Here is a 27828-nt window from a genome sequence, read left to right on the forward strand (position 1 = left end):
CAGTGGAAGCGTAGGTTTCGGCAGTAACAGTAGATCCTGACACATGCGTTCATATATTGCCATAGGCAGCAAGCGCCTAGCCGAGGAACAACAATTAAGATATCACTGTACAATTTAAACAATTTAGAATGGAGAAGATTAGCAATTATGACAGCTAAATGTGTGTTTAATGCTGCGATCTAATTCTAATAATAGACGAGCATGCAAGGTATTTCATTAGAACGTGCTGTAATTTTTTATGCAAAAGACGTAGACTGCGGGTTTGCCAGCTCTGTGAGTCTACTATTATCTAAAACATCGGAATGTGTTTTACAGGAAGGAGCTCAGACTAACCTTAGACAGCAACTTGGCATATCCAAAGTAGGGATTCCACTTGGGCTGCTACGGAAAATACACATTATTTATGTTTTAAGCTTCAGGATATTAGAGATTAAAATTAACATCTAATCTGCATGCATTTGTTGCGTTTTGACTACTACTTAAGCATTCTTCGGCAATGTTTCTGTATTTACTGCCATAAAGACACGTCTGATACTCGTACAGTTATTTGAGACTTTTTATTCCCTACTGTGTTTTTATTCGCTTTAAAGAGGAATCGGGAGTTATTGCAATATAAATAAATGGATGTTTAAAACTGGGAAGGCACGTGAGTAGTAGCTAGGAAGAGACTGAAATGAAATAAATATTAACTAAAGCCATTTAAAAAGGACAGAATACATGGAAATAATGCTTTCATGGCCATGATACTAAAGACTTTATAAATTCATTGTTATCTTACTCAATGCTGTTGATATGGTTAATGTGAGAAGAGAAACACTACGTTACTTCGAATGGAAAAAGATAATTAAGGAACGAAAAGGTTGAGTGATCCTGTTGTAGTATAGCATACGGGATAGCGATGGAGCAGGTGAGTTTGTGAGGTGTAAAGCTGAAGTAGAAGGAGAGTGCAACCGGAGATGGAGGCAAAGCAATGGCTATGGAATACAGAACAATGTTAGGAGGCAGAAAGAGGACGAAAAGGGAGACCAAACGTAGGAAAGAAAGGTGTGGAGTAGCTTCATCGTAGTAGGAGGGGCAAATGGGAGGTTCATTTCGTGTGGGACGCAACTAAAACACAAGCAAAGGATTACAGTGACTAAGGAAAATTCCAACTCAATAACATCCAAACATTAGTTGGTGAAAAATTTCCAACTCAGTAACATTCAAACACTGTTCCTCCTTAGTTGGTGAGTACTGATCTATCAAAGTGATTTTGGATGAACATCAACCACGTAACACCTCACCCTTCTACCTCAGATCTTCACTCAGAGCCTGTGTATCACGTTTCTGACATCCAGTTATTAGATGAAAAACTCTTTTATTTTAAAATAAAAGCTGTTTACGGTTTGCTGTATCCGTTCATGCGCAGTAGCGCAATGTATTACATTTATGCAGAGAAAATGTATGTCTACCAAAATGGTGGAACCTTTTTTTTTTCGTTATTGATAAATGTGATACGTGTAAGTTACTGGATTATCATTACGCGTCGTTTCGAGGACTAGGTCAAATATTCTTGGTTACAAGAGGGAAATAACAGAACCAGTGCATCCTGGGTATAATTTAGGACAATGTGGAAGTCTCAGAAGATACAGAGAATAAATGAGTTAACGTGAAACGTAAGCAAACTCCGATATTGATAACTACTATTCTTGAACGTTAAACAATGTAACAATATACACAAGAAAACAGAAATCGGTCGATTCTTAACAGGTTTCAGGTCAACTCATATACTAGAGCGATTCTGTCTGTGTACGTTCCTTCCGAAATTACGCTGTTTAACTATAACAGTGGCTCTCATCATTTTTTTGCTGTTAAGTACGGATATTTATTGAGCTATAAATAACTACATTTTTATGAAAGTACAGAATAATTCGAAAGTGGGTAGTAGCGTTTAATTTCTCGTAGATCTGACAAAAGGCAGAAGTATACAGAAAAATCTGTATCTTATGTACTGTATTACTTGAATTAAATTATCACACTCGGAAGCTGTAGCAAGTACATTCGATTTTTTTTTAAACTCATGATGTTTAGTAAGCTATGGCCAAAATCTACAGTTTTTTTAAATATATCGTTTCTCTATTTCGTTCAAATTTTTCTTAAATTACTGATGTTGTTGTTGTTGTTGTGGTCTTCAGTCCTGAGACAGGTTTGATGCAGCTCTCCACGCTACTCTATCCTGTGCAAGCTTCCTCATCCCACAGTACCTACTGCAACCTACATCCTTCTGAATCTGTTTAGTGTATTCATCTCTTGGTCTCCCTCTACGATTTTTACCCTCCACGCTGCCTCCAATACTAAATTTGTGATCCCCTGATGCCTCAGAACATGTCCTACCAACCGATCCCTTCTTGTAGTCAAGTTGTGCCACAAACTCCTCTTCTCCCCAATCCTATTCAGTCCCTCCTCATTAGTTATGTGATCTACCCATCTAATCTTCAGCATTCTTCTGTAGCACCACATTTCGAAAGCTTCTATTCTCTTCTTGTCCAAACTAGTTATCGTCCATGTTTCACTTCCATAGCCGGCCGCGGTGGTCTCGCGGTTCTAGGCGCGCAGTCCGGAACCGTGCGACTGCTGCGGTCGCAGGTTCGAATCCTGCATCGGGCATGGATGTGTGTGATGTCCTTAGGTTAGTTAGGTTTAAGTAGTTCTACGTTCTAGGGGACTGATGACCACAGCAGTTGAGTCCCATAGTGCTCAGAGCCATTTGAACCATTTTTCACTTCCATACATGGCTACACTCCATAAAAATACTTTCAGAAACGACTTCCTGACACTTAAATCTATACTCGATGTTAACAAATTTCTCTTCTTCAGAAACGATTTCCTTGCCATTGCCAGTCTACATTTCATATCCTCTCTACTTAGACCATCATCAGTTATTTTGCTCTCCAAACAGCAAAACTCCTTTACTACTTTAAGTGTCTCATTTCCTAATCTAATTCCCTCAGCCTCACCCGATTTAATTTCACTACATTCCATAATCCTCGTTTTGCTTTTGTTGATGTTCATCTTATATCCTCCATTCAACACACTGTCCATTCCGTTCAACTGCTCTTCCAAGTCCTTTGCTGTCTCTGACAGAATTACAATGTCATCGGCCAACCTTAAGGTTTTTATTTCTCCTCCATGGATTTTAATACCTACTCCGAATTTTTCTTTTGTTTCCTTTACTGCTTGCTCAATATACAGATTGAATAACATCGGGGAGAGGCTACAACCCTGTCCCACTCCCTTCCCAACCGCTGCTTCCCTTTCATGTCCCTCGACTCTTATAACTGCCTTCTGGTTTCTGTAAAAATTGTAAATAGCCTTTCGCTCCCTGTATTTTACCCCTGCCACCTTCAGAATTTGAAAGAGAGTATTCCAGTCAACATTGTCAAAAGCTTTCTCTAAGTCTACAAATGCTAGAAACGTAGGTTTGCCTTTTCTTAATCTAGCTTCTAAAATAAGTCGTAGGGTCAGTATTGCCCCACGTGTCCCCATATTTCTACGGAATCCGAACTGATCCTCCCCAAGGTCGGCTTCTACCAATTTTTCCATTCGTCTGTATAGAACTCGCGTTAGTATTTTGCAGCCGTGACTTATTAAACTGATAGTTCGGTAATTTTCGCATCTGTCAACGCCTTCTTTCTTTGGGATTGGAATTATTATATTCTTCTTGACGTCTGAGGGTATTTCGCCTGTCTCATACATTTGGCTCACCAGATGGTAGAGTTTTATCAGGACTGGCTCTCCCAAGGCTGTCAGTAGTTCTAATGGAATGTTGTCTACTCGGGGGGACTTGTTTCGACTCAGGTCTTTCAGTGCTCTGTCAAACTCTTCACACAGTATCATATCTCCCATTTCATCTTCATCTACATCCTCTTCCATTTCCATAACATTGTCCTCAAGTACATCGCCCTTGTATAGACCCTCTATACACTCCTTCCACCTTTCTGCTTTCCCTTCTTTGGTTAGAACTGGGTTTCCATCTGAGCTCTTGATATTGATACAAGTCGTTCTCTTTTCTCCAAAGGTCTCTTTAATTTTCCTGTAGGCAGTATCTATCTTACCTCTAGTGAGATAAGCCTCTACATCCTTACATTTGTCCTCTAGCCATGCCTGCTTAGCCATTTTGCACTTCCTGTCGATCTCATTTTTGAGACGTTTGTATTCCTTTTTGCCTGCTTCATTTACTGCATTTTTTATATTTTCTCCTTTCGTCAATTAAATTCAATATTTCTTCTGTCACCCAAGGATTTCTATTAGCCCTCGTCTTTTTACCTACTTGATCCTCTGCTGCCTTCACTACTTCATCCCTCAAAGTTACCCATTCTTCTTCTACTGTATTTCTTTCCCCCGTTCTTGTCAATTCCTAAATCTCTGTCTTACCATTTTATATAATCTATCTAATACCTTTTAGTATCTCCAGGGTTCTTCCATGTATACAACCTTCTTTGATGATTCTTGAACCAAATGTTAGCTATGATTAAGTTGTGCTCTGCGCAAAATTCTACCAGGCGGCTTCCTCTTTCATTTCTTACCCCCAATCCATATTCACCTACTACGTTTCCTTCTCTCCCTTTTACTACTAACGAATTCCAGTCACCTATGACTATTAAATTTTCGTCTCACTTCACTATCTGAATAATTTCTTTTATTTCATCATACATTTCTTCAATTTCTTCGTCATCTGCAGAGCTAGTTGGCATATAGACTTGTACTACTGTCGTAGGCGTGGGCTTCGTGTCTATCTTGGCCACAACAATGCGTTCGTTGTGTTGGTTCTAGCAACTTACCCGCATTCCTATTGTTTTATTCATTATTAAACCTACTCCTGCATTACCCCTATTTGATTTTGTATTTATAACCCTGTATTCACCTGACCAGAAGTCTTGTTCCTCCTGCGACCGAACTTCGCTAATTCCCACTATATCTAACTTTAACCTATCCATTTCCCTTTTTAAATTTTCTAACCTACCTGCCCGATTAAGGGATCTGACATTCCACGCTCCGATCCGTAGAATGCCACTTTTCTTTCTCCTGATAACGACGTCATCTTGAGTAGTCCCCGCCCGGAGATCCGAATGGGGGACTATTTTACCTCCGGAATATTTTACCCAAGACGACGCCATCATAATTTATCCATCAGTAAAGCTGCATGCCCTCGGGAAAAATTACGGCCGTAGTTTCCCCTTGCTTTCAGCCGTTCGCAGTACCAGCACAGCAAGGCCGTTTTGGTTAGTGTTACAAGGCCAGATCAGTCAATCATCCAGACTCTTGCCCCTGCAACTACTGAAAAGGCTGCTGCTCGTCTCCAGGAACCACACGTTTGTCTGGCATCTCAACAGATACCCCTCCGCCCCTCCGTTGTGGTTGCACCTACGGTACGGCTATCTGTATCGCTGAGGCACGCAAGCCTCTCCACCAACGGAAAGGTCAGTGGTTCATGGGGGGGGGGGGGGGGGGGGGGAGTCAAAAAACAGAATACAGGTTTCATAGTGGCAGCAGTAATCAGTAACTTGATACTGACTTTTTGGTAAGGGTGTCCTTTTCTCATTTATAGAAGACATTATAATACGTCTGTAACCCATAAGGTTAGGTGGCTTGTACATATGATAAGCAACAGGTAATTTAATAATCATGGCTAATAAAAAAAATTATTAGTAGAATAAACTTTGACAACGAAGTTGAAAAGCTAGTAGATAAATGGGCATAAAGTTACCTTACCGCTCCTAATTCGTATAAGATCTCAAGTTCTCGATAACTGCCTCCATCATCGTCGTGAAAATGAGTAGGCCGGCCGCGGTGGTCTAGCGGTTCTATGCGCTCAGTCCGGAACCGTGCGACTGCTACGGTCGCAGGTTCGAATCCTGCCTCGGGCATGGGTGTGTGTGATGTCCTTAGGTTAGTTAGGTTTAAGTAGTTCTAAGTTCTACGGGACTGATGACCACAGATAATTAGTCCCATTGTGCTCAGAGCCATTTGAATCATTTGAAACTGATTAGAAAACGTCATGACGACGTGACGGAGGTGGCGAAGACTTAGATCGCGCCCTGTGTGTCCATAGATTCCGTTTCTGTTCTCTGCCAGTTCCGCTTCCAAAGCCACTACTCAGATTACGTAGTAAACTATGTGACGTCTTCCTCTGCGATCTCTCTTTATCAGTGCACACCTGTATGCATGGTTAAGTTTGTAGCCGGTATGTCTAGTGAAATTTATATCACATAGTCTCATTTCCACGGAATCACTAACAAGGGGAAGGCCTCAGACACGGCCAACCGATTCGGCTCAAATTTAACAGGTCGCTTGTGTACAACCTAAAACGAAGGAATCTAACATATTTTGTGTCAACAACCCCGCGTTTTTGAGAAAACCACCCATAAAGGTAATGTCGAGGAATCGACTCAAAATTGGCGGGATCGATAGATAATTGTAAATAAAGCATTTTTCACCATCAGGTGTGGGACCCAAAAACGTATACTTTTCCAGAAATCGAAGTAAGAAACTTTTACAACTGTCCCTTCTGTACCCACATGGTAAACGATTTTCGCCGCCAGCACCGATAGCCCAACGGCCAAGGTAACTACCTGAGAATCGGAGAACCCGGGTTCTAATCTCGAAGAAACTGTATTCATTCACAAAACGTATTTCTTTCGGTGCTTTAACTACGGAAAAATCACTACATGTATCTGCAAGGTTCGCGGCAGCCTGATGACAGAAAACAATTCTTTCCGATTGACTTCTATAAGGCTCATGCTGGACACCTTCACTCTTCCAGGTTCACAACTACAATATGACGAATAGGCAACCGCCGACCGGAGTGGCCGAGCGCTTCTAAGCGCTACAGTCTAGAACCGCGCGACTGCTACGGTCACAGGTTCGAATCTTGCCTCGGGCATGGGTGTGTGTGATGTCCTTAGGTTAGTTAGGTTTAAGTAGTTCTAAGTTCTAGGGGACTGATGACCTCAGAAGTTAAGTCCCATAGTACTCAGAGCCATTTTTGAAGAGGCAACCGGGACAATATAATTCTCCCCGCGTGCATTCTGTCCCGTGCCTCGCTGTAAACAAGCGTCGCACGGTTGGCTATCTGTGGTCCCTCGTAAGGAATTCGCAGCACTTTTATTCGGAGTTGTTTTCATGTGACAAGGCTTAAAAGTTTCATACTTTACTAACTCACGGCGTTTGGGAAATTAGTTGCCTACCTTATTATTATCATTCCTTATTGATTTAATTACCTTATTAACCCTCCTATCCCTATCAATTGAGATATGGAAAAATTCAAACGAAAGGAATGACATCCGCTAGGTTTCTTCGAGATTCGAACCCGGGTTTTCCGATTCTCAGCCACTCACCTCGTCCGTTGCGCTATCGGTGCTGTCCGCGAAAAGCGTTTACCATGTGGGTACAGAAGAGGCAGTAGTAAAAGTTTCTTTCCTCGATTTCTCGAAATGTTTGCGTTTGCGGACCCTATACCTAATGTTGTACCGTGTAGCAAGAGTATTTTCCATTTCCTCCATGGACGGCCAGGATGACAAATGAAGAAGTCCTGCAGAGAGCGGAGGAAGTTCCAGTTCTTTGGAAGACGGTCAAGAAGAGGAGAGATATATGGATGGGACACATTCTGAGACATGAAAGTCTTCTCCACACTATAACGGAAGGCCTTGTGGAGGGCAAAAGTGCAAGAGGCAGACCTAGAAGAAAGTACATAAGCCAGATAATGCAGGACCTAGGATGCGGAAGTTTCACGGAATTGAAGAGGCTGGCCGACAATCGCACTGAATGGAGAGCTGCTGCAAATCAATCTTAGGATTGACAACTTAAGAAGAAGATACCTAATGATGAAAAATGCTCTATTTACAGTTATCTACCGATCCCTCCAATTTTGAGTCGATTGCTCGTCATAACCTTTAGGGGTCATTTTCTCAAAATCGCGGGGGTGTTGACCAAATATATCTTAGATTCCTTCGTTTTAGGTTGTATGCAAGCGACTTGCCAAATTTGAGCCGAATCGGTTGGCCGTGTCTGAGGCCTTCCCCTTGTAAGCACTGAGTCCCAATAGTTCGTAGCATGAGCCACGTAATTCGTCAACTCAAACAGAGACTTCTGTTTATTGATCACAGCGCAGCCACAACAGATTTTTCGAAATCTATGTATACTGTATAAGGTGACGTTGATGTTCAACGGAGCTATCGGAAATACTCCTTATAGGCTGCTAAATGCCACTGCAGCCACACTTGCAAGGAACATTACTCCCTGGTACTCTCAGGCCGAGATTAACAGGTAGCTAAATTTCTTTAATTGTCCTGGGCGGAGATAGTTCTTCACTACACGTTCAACGCTGAATGCGGCACATTATTTCAAACTATGGATGACTTGGCGTAGAACGTGGTTGCAGAATGCGCGTTCTGGCTGTAAAGAAAACATTTCAGCTCTGAAAGCACCTCGTCGTCATTCTGGAAATGGCTGCCAAGCAATGGTTTCTTCATCCGAAGAAGGAGAAAGAAGAGACTTGGGGCAGTATCAGGAGACCGCAGAGGCAGAGGCAATACTGCTTAGCACAAAGGAGCAGAAAGTGGAACTATCCTGTGCAGAATGTTGTCATGGAGCCACAACCTCTTGGACAACATCCCGCAAGGCTTCTTCTTGACAGTCGCCCGTAAGCTTGTCGGGAGATTTCGGTGGTATGCCACTGTCACGGTTTGCACATTTTTGTTATCGCCACAACATTACAGTACCAAAAATAAAATGAAAACACATCAGCATCGTGCCCTATCACGGTAGGCTCTTCACATTTTTCGGAGGCATAACACGTACATGCTTACACTGCTTGCTCTGCTCCTTTGTATTGAGGCTATAGTAAAACAAGCAGCACCGTTCATGGTGCTGCAATGGCTTCGCATACCTGCAATACTGCCGATGCTCGCTCGACACGGTGTGGTTATTAATACGTTTGAGCAGTCGCGCAACTCAGTGGTCTGCGACCTCTGTTATGTTCAATACAGGGTGTTACAAAAAGGTACGGCCAAACTTTCAGGAAACATTCCTCACACTCAAATAAAGAAAAGATGTTATGTGGACATGTGTCCGGAAACGCTTAATTTCCAAGTTAGAGCTCATTTTAGTTTCGTCAGTATGTACTGTACTTCCTCGATTCACCGCCAGTTGGCCCAATTGAAGGGAGGTAATGTTGACTTCGGTGCTTGTGTTGACATGCGACTCATTGCTCTACAGTACTAGCATCAAGCACATCAGTACGTAGCATCAACAGGTTAGTGTTCATCACGAACGTGGTTTTGCAGTCAGTGCAATGTTTACAAATGCGGAGTTGGCAGATGCCCATTTGATGTATGGATTAGCACGGGGCATTAGCCGTGGCGCGGTACGTTTGTATCGAGACAGATTTCCAGAACGAAGGTGTCCCGACAGGAAGACGTTCGAAGCAATTGATCTGCGTCTTAGGGAGCACGGAACATTCCAGCCTATGACTCGGCGACTGGGGAAGACCTAGAACGACGAGGACACCTGCAATGGAAGGGGTAATTCTTCGTGCAGTTGACGATAACTCTAATGTTAGCGTCAGAGAAGTTGCTGCTGTACAAGGTAACGTCGACCACGTCACTGTATGGAGAGTGCTACGGGAGAACCAGTTGTTTCCGTACCATGTATAGCGTGTGCAGGCACTATCAGCAGCTGATTGGCCTCCACGGGTACACTTCTGCGAATGGTTCATCCAACAATGTGTCAATCCTCATTTCAGTGCAAATGTTCTCTTTACGGATGAGGCTTCATTCCAACGTGATCAAATTGTAAATTTTCACAATCAACATGTGTGGGCTGACGAGAATCCGCATGCAATTGTGCAATCACGTCATCAACACAGATTTTCTGTGAACGTTTGGGCAGGCATTGTTGGTGATGTGTTGATTGGGCCCCATGTTCTTCCACCTACGCTCAATGGAGCACGTTATCATGATTTCATACGGGATACTCTACCTGTGCTGCTAGAACATGTGCCTTTACAAGTACGACACAACATGTGGTACATGCACGATGGAGCTCCTGCACATTTCAGTCGACGTGTTCGTACGCTTCTCAACAACAGATTCGGTGACTGATGGATTGGCAGAGGCGGACCAATTCCATGGCCTCCACGCTCTCCTGACCTCAACCTTCTTGACTTTCATTTATGGGGGCATTTGAAAGCTCTCGTCTACGCAACCCCGGTACCAAATGTAGAGACTCTTCGTGCTCGTATTGTGGACGGCTGTGATACAATACCCCATTCTCCAGGGCTGCATCAGCGCATCAGGGATTCCATGCGACGGAGGGTGGATGCATGTATCCTCGCTAATGGAGGACAGTTTGAACATTTCCTGTAACAAAGTGTTTGAAGTCACGCTCGTACGTTCTGTTGCTGTCTGTTTCCATTCCATGATTAATGTGATTTGAAGAGAAGTAATAAAATGAGTTCTGACATGGAAAGTAAGCGATTCCGGACACATGTCCACATAACATATTTTCTTTCTTTGTGTGAGGAATGTTTCCTGAAAGTTTGGCCGTACCTTTTTGTAACACATCTGTATATACGGTCCAGCAGCATTCATATGACAGTCCCCTGTGTTCGACGTCAGGGTGCAATAACAGTCTCACAGACGGCAGACAGCAGTACTAGCAGTGTAGGATATGTAAAGCGTGTCGGGCGGAACGTGGAAAACAGTGCAGCGGTTCACGTAACGTGGAAACGTAGCGATTTATCTGAAGCCCAAAAGAGCATGATCACAGGTTTTCGAGCCACGAGTGGAGCAATTTCGGAAACGGCCAAACTCGTGAACTGTTAGCGTGCTGCCTTGGTTAAAGCATACCGTTAATGGTAATATGGCGCTATACAAAACCGATGTTGAGGCAACTGTAATGCACCACGGCCCATAGATGATAGGGATGGACGACGGTTGCAGAAATGTGTACGGGCAACTAACAGCCCAGATGAATCAAGGGTCTACCAACGGAATGTCCTCAACGGCCGTTCAGCGAACGTTGCTGCAAATGGGCCTTCGTGCATCCGTGCTAGCTGCTGTTCACTGGCGACAAAGGCTGGCATTTGCACGCCAGTACCGCAACTGAATGGCGACAAGCGGCCTTTTCACATTAATCACGTGCTACGCTCCGTCGGACAAATGGCCGTCGGCGTGTACCACATGAAACGTCTGAAAGGAAACAACCTGCAATAATCGAGAGAGGGGTCCAGAACGTAGCAGCAACCGTTATGGTGTGGGGAATGTTTTCGTGGCATACCCAGGATGATTTCGTTATTCTGAAGGGCACAATGGATCAACACAAGTAAGCGTCTATTCTTGGGGATCAAGTCCGTCCATAAATGCAATTTGTTTTTCCTCCGCACGTTGGCAGGTACCGACAGGACAATGCTGTGTGTCATACAGCTTGCAGTGTATATCTGTGGTTAGAAGAGACCAGGATTAATAAACTGTACTTCCTTGCCCACTACTATGGGACCACCTGTATCGAGCTGTTCACCTTATGTGCCATCACCCAGGTAACCTACCACAGCTGGCCACGCATCTGGAGTCAGTATGGCTCCACATCTCTGTCAGTACCTTCTAGAACCTCACTGACTCTTCCTGCGCATCTCTCAGCGGACCTCTCTCGAAAGGTGGTTATTCATGCTTTGGATAAGTCGTCACAGTAATGTCACTGGACAGTGTATTATAAGGATATATTGAAAATTACTGTATAGTGAAATTTGACCATAGCAGCTACCAGCAACATACCAAATTTTCACTTGCTTTGAGTAATTCTTTGGGAATGGCTAACAGCTTCCGTGCACAGTAACATTGTAATGACGTTACGAATTTGAGAAACGGTTTCGTTCACTATTATATTTTCTGTTGACGGTGTCTGGATTGGGAAAATTCTAATAGAAACGGGAATGTGTGTATAAGTTACACACGTCAAAAAAAGTCTTGCATCACCTCGGTTCCGAGAGTTCCGGAACCTGTAAAGAAAATTGGAATAGAGATCAACATAAACATCATTTCCGCCCTTTTTATTGCTCATGAAAACCACACATTGAATGTTGTTCCACCATACAGTGAAACGTTCAGAGATGGTGGTCCTGCTGTACATAACGGTACCTCTATTACACAATAGCACGTCCTCTTGCACTGATCCATGCTTGTATCCGTCATGGCATACTATCCACAAGTTCATCAAGGCACTATTGGTGCAGATTGTCCCACTCCTCAACGGCGATTAGGCGTAGATCCCTCAGAGTGGTTGTTGGGTCACGTCGTCCACAAACAGCCCTTTTCAATCTATACCAGGCATGTTCGGTAGGGTTTATATCTGGAGAGTATGCTGGCTACTCTAATCGAGCGATGTCGTTATCCTCAAGGAAGTCATTCACAAGATGTGTACGATGGGGGTGCGAATTATTGTCCATGAACACGAATGCCTCGCTAAATGCTGTCGATATGGTTGAACTGTCGGTCGGAGGATGGCATTTACGTATCGTACAGCCGTTATGGCGCCTTCCATGACCACCAGCGGCCCACATCGGCCCCACATAATGTCACCTCAAAACAGCAGGAAACACAGACCTTGCTGCACTCGCTGGACAGTGTGGCGTTCAGCCTGACCGGGTTGCCACCAAATACGTCTCCGACGTTTATCTGGTTGAAGGCATATGCGACAGTCATCGGTGAAGAGAACGTGGTACCAATCTCGAGCGGTCCTTTCGGCATGTTGTTGGGCCCATCTCTACCGCGCTGCATGGTGTCGTGGTTGCAAAGATGGACCTCGCCACTGACGTCGGGAGTGAAGTTGCGCATCATGCAGTCAATTGAGCTCAGTTTGAGTCGTAACACGACGTCCTGTGGCTGCACACAAAGCATTATTCAACATCGTGGCGTTACTGAAAGGGTTCCTCCGAGTCATAATCCGTAGGTAGTGGTCATCCACTGCAGTAGTAGCCCTTGGGCGGCCTGAGCGAGGCATGTCATCGACAGTTCCTATCTCCCCCATGTCCGAACAACGTCGCTTTGGTTGACTCCGAGACGCCTAGACACTACCCTTGTTGAGAGCCCTTCCTGGCGCAAAGTACCAATGCGGACGCGATCGAACCGCGGTTTTGAACGTCTAGGCATGGTTGAACTACACACAACACGAGCCGTGTACCTCCTACCTGGTGGACTGACTGGAACTGATCGGCTGTCGGACCCCCTCCGTCTAATAGGCCCTGGCCACGCATGGTCGTTTAGAACTTTGGGCGGGTTTAGTGACATCTCTGAACAGTCAAAGGGACTGTGCCTGTGATACAATATCCACAGTCAACGTCTGTCTTCAGGAGTTCTGGGAACTGGGGCGATGCAAAACTTTTTTTGATGTGTGTGTTTTCAGTGTATCCTCGTTTCTTCGAAATTGTCGCAGTCTGCAATGAGAAAAGAGGGGTTCAATGTTCATTCTATATATTATCATAATTAGAAAATTTTGTGGAAATACTCCGTCCATTTCTGTATAGAAAGGGTTATCTGTTGCCAAGTTGTGTTTAACTGGTTTACCTCTGTCAGGAAGTTTCATATTTTATCTCTGATCTGTGACTGCGAGTATGGTGCCTGTTTTGTAGATGAGTTACACTGACGATCACGACCTGGACAGATCTAAGTTATATGAAAAACTAAATGGGACTAAGCGATTCTTAAGGCATTCCACACCATTTGGAACACTAAATCTTGCTGCTGTGGAAAAATAGTTGAAATGATTGTCTCCGATGACTAGCTCCATGGTTGCCTTAGCGTGCTTTCAGGCCACAGTTTTATTGCTTCGGAGATTGTAGAAAAACGATTGTTCTAGTCGGAGAGGGGTACTTATGTGTACTGACTGGTTAGATCAGATTTTGGATGCGTTACGTGAGAAACAATTTGAGAGAACAAGAGGACGCGAGGCTTCCATTAAATAAGGAAACATGGGATTCTAAATAAACATGCCATTGATTTTCGTTTCTATGTAGTTATATTTTCTGATCTTGCGCTCGTTTCTGTAAAGAGATAATCGTAAATTGTTAACGGGCACCATAAAGTTTATAATTATTCCAGCTGCATTGGGCGCAGGCAGAGACGCGTATACCCATATTCAAGGCTACTGTGTAAGTGTGCGTGTAAGCTTACATACTGGCATCTCTCTCTCTCTCTCTCTCTCTCTCTCTCTCTCTCTCTCTGTGTGTGTGTGTGTGTGTGTGTGTGTGTGTGTGTGTGTGTGCGTGTTTTCGTGGCCTAGGGCGACTGCTCGTCACAAAGTAGCCATCGTTTCTGCCTGTCAAGTGGGGCACTACTTGGTGCGGAAGGAACCCTGAATATTCACGAGCCGCCTCCGCGAAGAGCAGGGCCTCTAAGCTGCGTTCCTGCTTCACCGCTGATAAGGCAGAGCTCTGCTCGCATATTCATTGGCACCAAGTGATGGACGTCCGGCTCTCCGTCAAAGGTTCTCTCTTCCACTTACCGGAAATTAATGAGCTCCGCGGTCCATTAATGCCCCACTCGGCCCATGGTATTGAAGGAAACCGGCTTTAGAGGAGTGAAGAACGACCACACATTAGGGTACGGCTTGATGAGTTTTCCATTGTTTGGTCTTTGCAGGTTTGATGCTAACGACAGTGTCGTGGGTTTACACACAGTATCGCAACTTGTCATTTGCTTGTCAGCTCTACATCTACATCACATGATTACCCCCATAATTCACATTTACGTGCTTCGCAGAAGATTCAGACAGTTTCGGGCTAGGTAACGGCTGTTCCATCTCAAACAGCACGTGGGAAAAGTGAACACCTAAATCATTCCGTGAAGGCTCTCATTTCTCAAATTTTATTACGATGGCCATTTCTCCCTTTGTAGGTGGGAGTCAACAAATCGCAGGGTAATGTCCTGATTAAACATCGTGAAAAGACCTCACCACAATGAGAAACGCCTTTGTTTCAACGATTGTCAACAATTTGTAACAGCAGAGCTTTAATGCTGTACTGATTTATTTTGCCTTTCTTTTTTTTTTTTTTTTTTAGTGTTATATCGTTGAGTTTCTGTAAATGTTGTTGGACTGAATCGATACAATGAGAATGTTTATTCTTTTCTGTTAAAAACTTTGATGTCTTTTAGAGTATAGGAAGTGTAATCCCTGTAATATGTACAATATGAGCAAATGACATGTTTTGTCTTTCTCACATAATGTCTTTGGTTATCTTTGAGGATGAATAATTTTATTTAAATAATTTTTTATAGAAATGACAATTTGTGCAAAAAAAAAGCACTCCGTCTTCAGGCCAAAAGTGGCCCATCGGGACCATCCGACCGCCGTGTCATCCTCGGATGAGGATGCGGATAGGAGGGGCGTGTGGTCAGCACACCGCTCTCCCGGTCGTTATGATGGTTTTCTTTGACCGGAGCCGCTACTATTCGGTCGAGTAGCTCCTCAATTGGCATCACGAGGCTGAGTGCACCCCGAAAAATGGCAACAGCGCATGGCGGCCCGGATGGTCACCCATCCAAGTGCCGGCCACGCCCGGCAGCGCTTAACTTCGGTGATCTGAAGGGAACCGGTGTATCCACTGCGGCAAGGCCGTTGCCATTTTGTGCAAAGGTTCTGCTTTATTTGAAATATTTGTTTGCTGTTATGTAAACTGCTGACCTTCACTTAGGGTTCTTAGTTATTTTGTATGTAAAAGGTGTTGTGGTTCCTTTCGGGAACGGAACTGTGTAGCGGCCGCAAATTGTGGTTGGCCTAGGTAGAAAAGGTGGAACTAAGAGTCAGTCCGGGAACGAGCTACCAAACTATTAACTGGTCATGTAAAAGTTGTGTATTGTGCTGGTTCCGAGATCGGCTTTTCCTGACGCTTTCCAATGCCTCAGATGGATGGATAAAGAGCTGGAATTATTCTGAAACTGGCATCTATCATCGCCACCAAGAAATGACAGAGTCCAGCAATTCTACCTGCAAATCCACCTACCAACATGTAATCATCACCACATCGCGCAATCACTGTAATGGAACACTATAGTAATGTACAGTGAAGGATCAGCTTATTGGATGTGTTAGTGTGCTCAAATATAAGGTAATTTATAACTGAATTTATGTACCTACCGTAATAACAATAATAATAATGAGCGTATGGCATTGGTGGCCGGGAGACCCCTCGCGGGGCAGTTCGGCCGCCGCTCCACAAGTTCACTACGGCGACTTGCGAGTGAATGAGGATGAAATGATGATGAAATACACACAACACCCAGTCATCTCGAGGCAGAGAAAATCCCTGATCCCGCGGAGAATCGAATCCGGAACCCCGTGAGCGGAAAGCGAGAACGCTACCGCAAGACCACGAGCCGCGGACTGTACCTACCCTGTTTTTTTTTTTTTTCTTATCATAACACCTCTCAGGTTCCTCTCCGTTTGAACTAAAGTGATTACCGAGTGTCCTGACTGAAAGAACGTTAAAGACCAGTGTTTTACTAATTAATGCCTCTTGAACATAGTAGAAAGAAAGTTAAAGTTAATGTGGCAAGAGAGTGAGTTAAATTAAATGATGCTTGCTGAAAATAATTTTCCTATTAGAACCGCTTATTAATGTGTTGTTGCCAACTTCAAAATTAAAAGTTCTTAAGACTGAGGCTTATAAAGTTTTGCTTAGTAAATGATCACATTGCTGCCTGTTGTAAATCGCAGAAGGTGAGTCACTATCTTGCAAATTTGTCAACATTGTGTCTCACTGTAGTAAAAGTCGTGAATTGCATTTATGGAAGGTTATATACTCGTTTGCTAAGTGTTTGTCTCTCTTGTGTATTGGAAGTGCATATTAATAGTATAACAGGATCCACAGTTTGTCTATTGTGTTAATGCTAGGTAACAAGTAATGGGAAGACCACTAATTATGAAAACCCTAATTTCTTTATTCAAACGATAGTGGGAAGCAACCTGTTAGTGGATTCCAATTAACTTTCATTTTAAACAGTAAAGTATTTAACTGAGAGAGACTCAACCTGTGATCAGATCATAATTTTGCAGTGAACTACATTTACAATTTTATGTCAGCTAGGAAAATGTGTGAAAAGTAATACTGAACCTATGTCCAATTTATGATTCTACAGTGAATATTAATAGTAATGTTGTAAAGACCATTCAGTTTGAATAAGCCCTGAAAGTAATAGTGTGTATTGTTATCTGTTATATTTATGAAAATGGTTTGTTCTGCTCTGTCAGCTCCAATCTTAACGTGAACATATGAAGGTGTCAGAGTTCATTGCACTCGCGTGTGGCAAAGTATAAGTTGTGTTTGTCCGTTAAAGTTACTCATACTTATTTTCTTGAACAAGAATGTCAGTCATTCTCTTGCCTAGTTAGGTTGGCGACCGTTTTCTTTATCCTTTGAACAGTGTAGATAGGTAAAATATTGTTTGTCACTGTTTAAATAATTACGTAATTCTGACTTTCGCTTCCGATAAGCCACCTCCGTGAGGTACAACACGGTCAACATAACAAAATTCCTCTCAGAGGGTAACACTGCTCTGTTGCTTTATACCATAATTGCTATAACAAGATAGTTTTATTTCACGACCTGCCTCCACCTGTAAGGTTATGGTATAGCAGTAACGGACAGAAGTGTTATACATAGTCGCAAGTCACATTTGTTACAATGTTTCCGCTATTTGGCGATAACAGGAGGGACGTTCCGGAGGTACATTTCTTCATTGTTTTTTGTATTATACAACATGTATTATTTGCGACATGTTCGCCACCGACATAGAGACATTTGTCGTAGTGTGTAGTCAGTTTGATGGAACGACTCTGGCAAAGGTCGGTGCAGTGCGATGCAAGGAATTGCGAAGCCTGCTCCACCTCAGCACTGTATTGGATGTGTAGGGATACCCACATAGACCTCGATCACCCAAAATTTGACTTCCATCTCGGAACATGCAACACGAACGACTAACCATCTGACGAGACATTACGGCTTCCCCATATGTAATCAGTAGACGTTCTTGGAAGACAGGCACACTGTACAACGTGCCCACTCATACCGGAAAACAACTTCCAATGGCGGAACGTTGTCAGCACATCAGCAGACGTCTATCTGCTATAGTGAAGTGTACTCCAATAACCTCGTGTACGCCGGTCTGCTGCTACTTTTTCTTCATCGGCGGCCTGTACGTGCATCATTCATCCTCCTCTGACATCCCTTCCGTCGCTCGAAGGACAACGGGTGTTGATTGTGGATTCATATGGCGTTTGTGATGCTGCGACAAGAGGGGTGGAGGGTACGTAGATTGTGGTTTGGAGTTTCAGTGGGGTGACCGTAAGAGGGAGCTGAATGTGGAACTCAACAAGTCTCTCCCATGGAACTTTGGACTCTACAGAAAAGACATGAGAATCAGTAAGCAGCATGCTCTGCAAAACAGACACGAGAATCGCTGAACAGGAGGCAATGATTTGTTCCCTTCAGGCTGAACTAGAACAAGCGAAATTCGAACTAGACACGTTGAAGGGGGAAAAAGCATCGTGGGAACTTGCAACACCTATTTTCAGCCTATTTTGTATCTGTATCGCTGTTTCCATTACGATATTTCTATTACGAAATGTACCATGTTAAGAGGGTGATAAATAACGATGACAGACAGGGGCATAATTTCAAGGAAATTGTGGAAAACTTAATAGGAATAACCTCAGACCAGAAAGCGGAATTGATTAATATCTTAGAGTCGTATGGTTGGCGCGCAAATGACAATTCGTCCTCTGCAACAGGAGTAGTCTGGGCTGAGCAGTGCTGTGGTTAACACCTCGCTAGCAGTAGCGGATCATTGTGACTCATATTTCTGGAGTTTTGACTCCATAGGAGCTCAAGAGTAGTATTTATGGGCCTCGGATACTACATTTGGTGATACTATTATCATGGCATGGTTTTTCGCCCTATAAAAATATAATTTGGACGCCAAGAGGATCTGTAACAGGGCCAGGCCGGCAGTACTGCAGCAATTCTATCCTAGTGTATTTAACTCCGAGTGTCGAAATTTATTGTGGAAAGACTTATTCGGCATCTGTAAAAATAGTTGTGATTGCTTTCTAATGTGTGGAGTTATAGTGTTCAATGTTCAGTTTCACAGTTTGAGGAACACTCCACTTACAGTGCATTTTTAAATCAGTCTGCAGTCATTTTCTCAAATAATTTGAACTTACTTGAAAAGCTGCTTGAAAATAGTAAAGTTGTCAGTTAACAGAACAATAATATTGATCTGAAGTGAAAAAGATTATTAACTGTTCAACAGCCTGAATAGCTTGTAAGGGTGTTACAGGGTAGGCTGTTCTGAGAAATAAACGTTCAGAAAAAATTAGATTCGTTGGGCCATTTCCGATTTATTTAACATTGAAGTTCTTTTTAGATGAGACTGTATTGGGAAGGCACAGTCTCAAAAAAAGTTAAACACAATACGAGGGCATGTCCTGAAAACATGTGTGTTACACACGGTCCAGTGATATTAATGTGGCCACCGCCTACGTTCTCGTCATAGTTCAATAACCAGTCACGGACGGCAGGTAGCAGCTGTAGCAAATCAGGGCATGTGAAGTACCGGGTGATCAAAAAGTCAGTATAAATTTGAAAACTGAATGAATCACGGAATAATGTAGATAGAGAGATACAAATTGACACACACGCTTGGAATGACAAGGGGTTCCATTAGAACAAAAAAAAAAAAAAAAAGTTCAAAAAATGGCCGACAGATGGCGCTTCATCTGATCAGAATAGCAATAATTAGCATAACAAAGTAAGACAAAGCAAAGATGATGTTCTTTGCAGGAAATGCTCAATATGTCCACCATCATTCCTCAACAATATCTGTAGTCGAGGAATAATGTTGTGAACAGCACTGTAAAGCATGTCCGGAGTTATGGTGAGGCATTGGCGTCGGATGTTGTCTTTCAGCATCCCTAGAGATGTCGGTCGATCACGATACACTTGCGAGTTCAGGTAACCCCAAAGTCAATAATCGCACGGACTGAGGTCTGGGGACCTGGGAGGCCAAGCATGACAGAAGTGGCGGCTGAGCACACGATCATCACCAAACGACGCGCGCAAGAGATCTTTCACGCGTCTAGCAATATACTTTTTTGAACTTTTGTATTTTGTTTGGTTCTAATAAAACCCCATGTCATTTCAAGCATGTGTGTCAATTTGTACCTCTCTGTCTACATTATTCCGTGATTTATTCAGTTTTCAAGTTTATAATGACTTCTTGATCACCCGGTATGTCGGCGGGACGCGGGAAACAGTGCAGTCGTCGTATTGCGGAAACGGAGCGATTTATCTGATGTCGAAAAGAGCATGATCATTGGCTTTCGGTTCAAGGATGGAAGCATTTCCAAATCGGCTAAGTTGGTGAACTGTTCGTGTGCCACCGTGGTTAACGTATTCTGTGCATGGCAAAATGACGCTGTACAAAACCGGCTCCTAGGCAACTGTGTTGCACTACGGGCCACAGGTGATAGAGGTGAAGGACGGTTGACGAGATGTGTAACGGCGAAAAGATGTGTGACTATTGAGCAACCGAACGCCCAGATGAAGCATTAGCCTACGAACAGTGGCCCCTCAACGACCGTTCGACGAACGTTGCTGCGTCTGAGCCACCGCAGCAGTTGTGTGTGATTCACGCACCCGTACCGACTGCTGTTCATCAGTGACGAAGCCTGGAATTTGCACACCGGTAACGCCACTGGACGTCCATAGAGTGGGGGGAGGTGGCCTTCTCAGGTGAATCACGTTTTGAGCTCCATTGGACAGTTGGCCGTTGGCGTCCACGGTGTGGAACGTTTGAAAGCAAAGGGGTCCAGCCACGAGGAGACAGCGTTACAGTCTGGACAATGTTTTCGTGGGATTCCCTGGGTGATCTCGTCATTCTGGAAGGCGCAGGGGTCCAACAGAAGTGGGCCACGTCAACTCCTACTTGCTACACAGCACGCAGTGTGCGTTGTTCGAAAAGCACCAGGATAAGTTTGCCGCACTCCCCTGGCCACCAAACGTCTCGGATTTTAAGCCAGTCGAGAAACTGTGGGATCACTTCGATTGGGCTATTCGCAGCCTGGATCCTCGACCGAGAAACCTGACGCAGATGGCCACGGCACCCTAGTTGGCATGGATCCCAATCCCTGTCGCTACCATCCAGAACCTCACTGGTCGTCTTCCTGCACGTCTCGTAGCGGTCCACGCTGCAAAACGTTTTAATTCCGATTTTTGACAGATGGTCACATTAATGTGGCTGCACAATATGTTTCGCTGACGTTTCAGCATCAATAGTGGTTGTTTTTGTGTTACCAAATGCTATGGATTTCCTAGATTTTATGTAATTTGATACAGTTTTTTCCACAGTTTGTCATTTCTACTGGTTATCATCACTGTGAAGACCTGCACTTTTCATATCACTGTTTACAAACAATAGAAACAAAAAATGGTTCAAATGGCTCTGAGCACTATGGGACTCAACTGCTGTGGTCATAAGTCCCCTAGAACTTAGAACTACTTAAACCTAACTAACCTAAGGACATCACACACATCCATGCCCGAGGCAGGATTCGAACCTGCGACCGTAGCGGTAGTGCGGTTCCAGACTGTAGCGCCTTTAACCGCTCGGCCACTCCGGCCGGCACAAACAATAGAAACAAAAGCTTCAATCTCAAGTATTATTTTTATTGACGGTTGGCACAAAACGTAAATACATCTAACATACTGCGCAAAATAAGTGAAGGACTTCACTGCTTTACACTAACACTATAAGCGGCAAATCGCTGGAAACAGTAACTACCCTAAAATATTTTGGAGTAACCATTCAGAGTGAGGTAAAGTGGACTGACCACATTGAAACGTTTCTGTCCAACGCCTGATTGCGGTTTAATTTATTAACTCTCCCAGAAAGACTGAGCAATCAAACTAAGGCTTATTAAATGATATTATGTTTGATATACACTCCTGGAAATTGAAATAAGAACACCGTGAATTCATTGTCCCAGGAAGGGGAAACTTAATTGACACATTCCTGGGGTCAGATACATCACATGATCACACTGACAGAACCACAGGCACATAGACACAGGCAACAGAGCATGCACAATGTCGGCACTAGTACAGTGTATATCCACCTTTCGCAGCAATGCAGGCTGCTATTCTCCCATGGAGACGATCGTAGAGATGCTGGATGTAGTCCTGTGGAACGGCTTGCCATGCCATTTCCACCTGGCGCCTCAGTTGGACCAGCGTTCGTGCTGGACGTGCAGACCGCGTGAGACGACGCTTCATCCAGTCCCAAACATGCTCAATGGGGGACAGATCCGGAGATCTTGCTGGCCAGGGTAGTTGACTTACACCTTCTAGAGCACGTTGGGTGGCACGGGATACATGCGGACGTGCATTGTCCTGTTGGAACAGCAAGTTCCCTTGCCGGTCTAGGAATGGTAGAACGATGGGTTCGATGACGGTTTGGATGTACCGTGCACTATTCAGTGTCCCCTCGACGATCACCAGTGGTGTACGGCCAGTGTAGGAGATCGCTCCCCACACCATGATGCCGGGTGTTGGCCCTGTGTGCCACGGTCGTATGCAGTCCTGATTGTGGCGCTCACCTGCACGGCGCCAAACACGCATACGACCATCATTGGCACCAAGGCAGAAGCGACTCTCATCGCTGAAGACGACACGTCTCCATTCGTCCCTCCATTCACCCCTGTCGCGACACCACTGGAGGCGGGCTGCACGATGTTGGGGCGTGAGCGGAAGACGGCCTAACGGTGTGCGGGACCGTAGCCCAGCTTCATGGAGACGGTTGCGAATGGTCCTCGCCGATACCCCAGGAGCAACAGTGTCCCTAATTTGCTGGGAAGTGGCGGTGCGGTCCCCTACGGCACTGCGTAGGATCCTACGGTCTTGGCGTGCATCCGTGCGTCGCTGCGGTCCGGTCCCAGGTCGACGGGCACGTGCACCTTCCGCCGACCACTGGCGAAAACATCGATGTACTGTGGAGACCTCACGCCCCACGTGTTGAGCAATTCGGCGGTACGTCCACCCGGCCTCCCGCATGCCCACTATACGCCCTCGCTCAAAGTCCGCCAACTGCACATACGGTTCACGTCCACGCTGTCGCGGCATGCTACCAGTGGAGCTCCGTATGCCACGGCAAACTGGCTGACACTGACGGCGGCGGTGCACAAATGCTGCGCAGCTAGCGCCATTCGACGGCCAACACCGCGGTTCCTGGTGTGTCCGCTGTGCCGTGCGTGTGATCATTGCTTGTACAGCCCTCTCGCAGTGTCCGGAGCAATTATGGTGGGTCTGACACACCGGTGTCAATGTGTTCTTTTTTCCATTTCCAGGAGTGTATTTTATGTTCCACAGGAAATCATGACTTGCATTTATTACGTTTTCCTTTCACCCTACCTTATGTGTGCATGAATGTGATTTAAGGAGTGTTTTACGTGTAGATTCGGGTTTCTTTTGTGGGGAACGCTGCGGTGGTTGTCGTTTGCAAGGAGCAGGTGATGTTTGCCTCTCGTTTGGGGAGATGGCACAGGATGACCAACTTAGGATCCCAGTACCTGCACAGATAGGTTTATCTCTTTTAGTCTGAGGTTGGTTTGTCTGTCAGGTTGGTGGCGGAAGCCTAGCCCTCTGGTAGCTTCCGTTGCACCGGTAGTTAGGTGAAGCTCGGTGGAGGAAGGACACTCTGCAGCTAGCGGTGGGTAAGTACAGCTCGTAGCTCCTAGAGAGGATTTCTGCCTTGCCGAGTTAACTTTATTTCGTGACGGCAAAATCATTCTGCTATTGCACCATTAAAATTTCTTACATTTGTGCTTGGTTTAATGTCTAATTTCTGAACAGTTAACTCGTAATCAAGTTTACCACGTGTTGAAGTTCGGCCGTCTGTAAGTGGCAGGCGCGGATTCTCTACAAAACCTTGAGAATCGGATAAACCTCTTTCCAAGATTGTTCATGAGCATAATGGTGATACGTGTCTCTCTGAAATATTTGTGTCGTGGGTATGTAGATGGAATGATTGAATTACTGTGTTCCACTTCCCTATCGTGTGTTTTTTTCCTTTTTAACTGCGCTATTCGACCATTTTTTGGCGAATTATTTAGTTAAATATTTTTATTCAGGCACCAGTCATACGTATTGATAAGATGTGCATCAAATTCAGTCATGAAATAAATGTGCTACGTAAAAGATAAATTCGGCGTACTTTATTTTTCTCATTGATGCCACTTTTCAAATTAATATTCTATTCCCTCACCTTTTAAAAGTTTCTCTGCTTGCTTGTGATGAACAAAAATGGGAGGAAAAATCAAAGTGAACGGCGTACTGTCTCAAAATTAAGGAAATCACACGTAAATCAACAAGCTCATTGATGTACGACATACAATACTGTCCATTTTGTTAGTTTGTACGAAAAATTGCATTCTTATAATTAAATTCTTAATTTAATTAAAATGATAATTTTCAGTTCGGTCTTTTCTTAATTGTTAGGGAGGGATTTGGCTGGTGGCGACCCTGCAATTTTTAAATTTATAATCGTCCTTGTGAGGTGGCTTAACCAGAAATTGCGTACAAAAGGACGTAACGTATGCCGAGAATTCGCTAGGATCCGTTTACAGTTCTACATACACACTTTACAACATAAAACGAATAATAGGAAAAGTTGATTCTTGACTGAGATTCATTGGAAGAATCTTAAAGAAATGTAACTGATCCACGAAAGAACTGGCTTTCAAAACACTTTTTCGACCGACTCTTGAATTTTGTTCATCAGTCTTGGACCTTTACCAAGTTGGATTAACAGAAGAGATAGATCCAGTGAAGAGCGGTTCTTTTCGTTACGGGTTTTTCGTTTGGTCGGCGCGAGAACGTTACGGAGATGATCAACACACTTCGGTGGCTGATGCTACTAACAGACGTTGAGCATCGCGGCGAAGTTTACTACTAACTTTCCTAGACAGTACGTTCCAGGAAGGGTCGGGCAACATACTTAATTCTCCCAAGTACATCTCGCGATAGAACCACTTAGTTAAAATTTGAGAAATTAGAAGGAGGGGAAGATGGTTACAATTCAACGTCCCGTCGACAACGAGGTCATCGGAGATGGAGCAAAAGGTCGGATTGAGGAAGAATGGCAATGAAAATCGACGATGCGCTTTCAAAGCAACCATCCTATCACGGAAAAACTAAATCCGGATGGCCGAATGGACGATCGAAACGTCGTCTTCCTGTGTCCGAGTCCTGTGTGCTGACCACTGCGCCACCGTGCTCGGTCCGAACAATCACAAGTGATACGGAGGTCTACCGGCAATCATTGTTTCCGCCCGGCATTCGTGATCGCAACAGGGTAAGGAAGAACAGGTAGTGGTACCAGAAGTACCCTCTGCCACGCACCCTGACATAGCTTACGTACTATAGATGTAGGTGTAGCTATAGGTACAAATGGATGGCTCATTTATTATTATTATTATACTGTGTGACATTTCTGGTTCTGTAAACCATAGTATTCACTCCTAAGCCTCACTTCGTAACAAAGAAAGGAAATGTCAGCTCGCGTATGACGTAAGAGGCGCAGTGACGCGCAAACATTATCTCGTTTATGAACATTTCCTTAAAACACGCATGTATCCTGGTTTGAATGGCAACTATCGCACCGATCCTGAATAGTGAGATGTCGTACACATTATTCAGATTACTTTCATTACCTGTATTCCTTAATAACTTTAATATTACGTAACGCAGACAAAGCACTTTGTGCACCTTCAAAGCGCCAATACGCGCCAGGGGCGGCGGCAAGGGGGGGGGGGCAATGGGGGCTACAGCCCCCCCTCCCCTAAATGGAGTATCATATTACACTGGATAAAATAGCTTCAGAAGCTGGCCGGTGTGGCCGTGCGGTTCTAGGCGCTTTAGTCTGGAACCGTGTGACAGCTACGGTCGCAGGTTCGAATCCTGCCTCGGGCATGGGTGTGTGTGATGTCCTTAGGTTAGTTAGGTTTAAGTAGTTCTAAGTTCTAGGGGACTGATGACCACAGATGTTAAGTCCCATAGTGCTCAGAGCCATTTTTGGCTTCAGAAATCAGCAAATATATTACTCCAAAGAGATTGAATCACTTTTTTTTATAATCATGTAGCAATATAGGTTGTAATGCATTCCAAACACATTTTAACAAAAGAATAAGAGCGGCAAATAGCTTACTACATAACCAATAAATATCATTTAACTTAAAATAGGCGTTTTATTATTTATTAATACGCATTTTTTACCCTGAACTCCAAAACAGTTACCAAAAACTACTTTAAGCAACACCAAACTTTACCAATTTGTCGGTAGATGACTCCAACTCTCCTTTTGTTAAGCCATATTCCATTCCCCCAAACACCCTCCTCCCTCCCCCCATTAGCCCCCCCCCCTTGACCGACTTCTAGAATCGCCCCTGATACGCGCCAAGAAAATTGTTTCGGGCTCACCAGCGGCTGTGTTATGGAGACTCGGTGTTAGGTGAGCGTGTCTGAATAGAACGGCTGCACAGTGAGTGTAGGCTGGAGGCCGCACATTTAACACTGTAACTGCGCGCCACCGATCTAAATCACTTAATTTATCAGTCTCTTGAGCAATGCAGAGTAGAGAGAATAAATAGAGATTATTTTCATAAGTGTTTGTACAAGTTGGACAAAAATATGGAAACACCTCGATAAATGCATGTTTGAACTTAAATGCAGCTGCTGACAAACTCTGTAGGCGGCGCTGTTGTATCTGAACATGAACGGCACCTGTGCGATGTCTTCAATGCATTGCAGGTTCCAGTCATGGTCAAAACAATGTTCATGAGTGAGTCTCACGGGAAGCGTGCAAGGGATAAGTGCCTGCAGTCGCGCTATTCATTTGTGTCCTCGGTGGCTCAGATGGATAGAGCGTCTGCCATGTAAGCAGGAGATCCCGGGTTCGAGTCCCGGTCGGGGCACACATTTTCAGCTGTCCACATCGAGGTATATCAACAACACCTGTCGGCAGCTGAGGTTGTTAGTTAGTCATCACTTAATGTTCATGGTAGTTGGGAGTGCACTACGCAGGAGCTAAGTCGGCAAATCGTAGGTGCTCATATGGTGGGTCCTTCCGTAACCAAGGGAGATGAAGTGTTTGGTGTTTCATAGGGCACCGTATTGAAGATTTGTAACGCATACAGGAAAAGCGGAGAAATGTGATCCTCTAAGTTGCAAGGCACACAAAAGTGTGTTTTGAGTGATCGTGACAGACAGCCCATGGGTATTCTGCAAGATCACGTTACTGCCAAGGATTATGTGACGAATTTGGCTGATCATGTCCATCGCATGGAACAATGTTTGTTCCCAAATGGTGATGCTGTGATCCAAAACGGCAGGGGCCCTATTCACACAACTCGCGTCGTCGAGGACTGCTTTTGTCAGCACGGGGATGAATTGCCCCAACTCACCTGGACACCACAGTGACCAGGTCCCAGTATCATTAAGCCCTTGTGGTCTAGTTCTGTGCGTGATCATCATCCACCTCCATCATCGTTAGCTGAACTAGCCACTATTTTGCAGGAACAATGGCATAATATTCCCTTGAAAACCACACAGGACCTGCACTTAACCATTTCGAGAGGACTGGGAGGTCTTTTGAATGCCAACGGGCTTCCTACGTCGTATTAGGTATGGTAATAAGTTGTTTTTTCACATTTTTGTCACCCTCCGCCCTCCCCTGTAATTTATGTACG

General features: G+C 44.4%; 1 protein-coding gene and 1 pseudogene across 1 annotated transcript in view; both read right to left on the reverse strand.

The window, feature by feature from the left end:
* Positions 1-27828, reverse strand: part of LOC126204205 (radial spoke head protein 3 homolog) — a 340719-nt gene that overhangs the window by 155752 nt on the left and 157139 nt on the right. The window lies entirely within an intron of this gene.
* On the reverse strand, positions 15536-15653 carry LOC126204871 (5S ribosomal RNA; annotated as a pseudogene).

The sequence above is a fragment of the Schistocerca nitens genome, chromosome 9 (assembly GCF_023898315.1).
Source record: "Schistocerca nitens isolate TAMUIC-IGC-003100 chromosome 9, iqSchNite1.1, whole genome shotgun sequence".
NCBI classification, from domain to species: Eukaryota; Metazoa; Arthropoda; class Insecta; order Orthoptera; family Acrididae; genus Schistocerca; species Schistocerca nitens.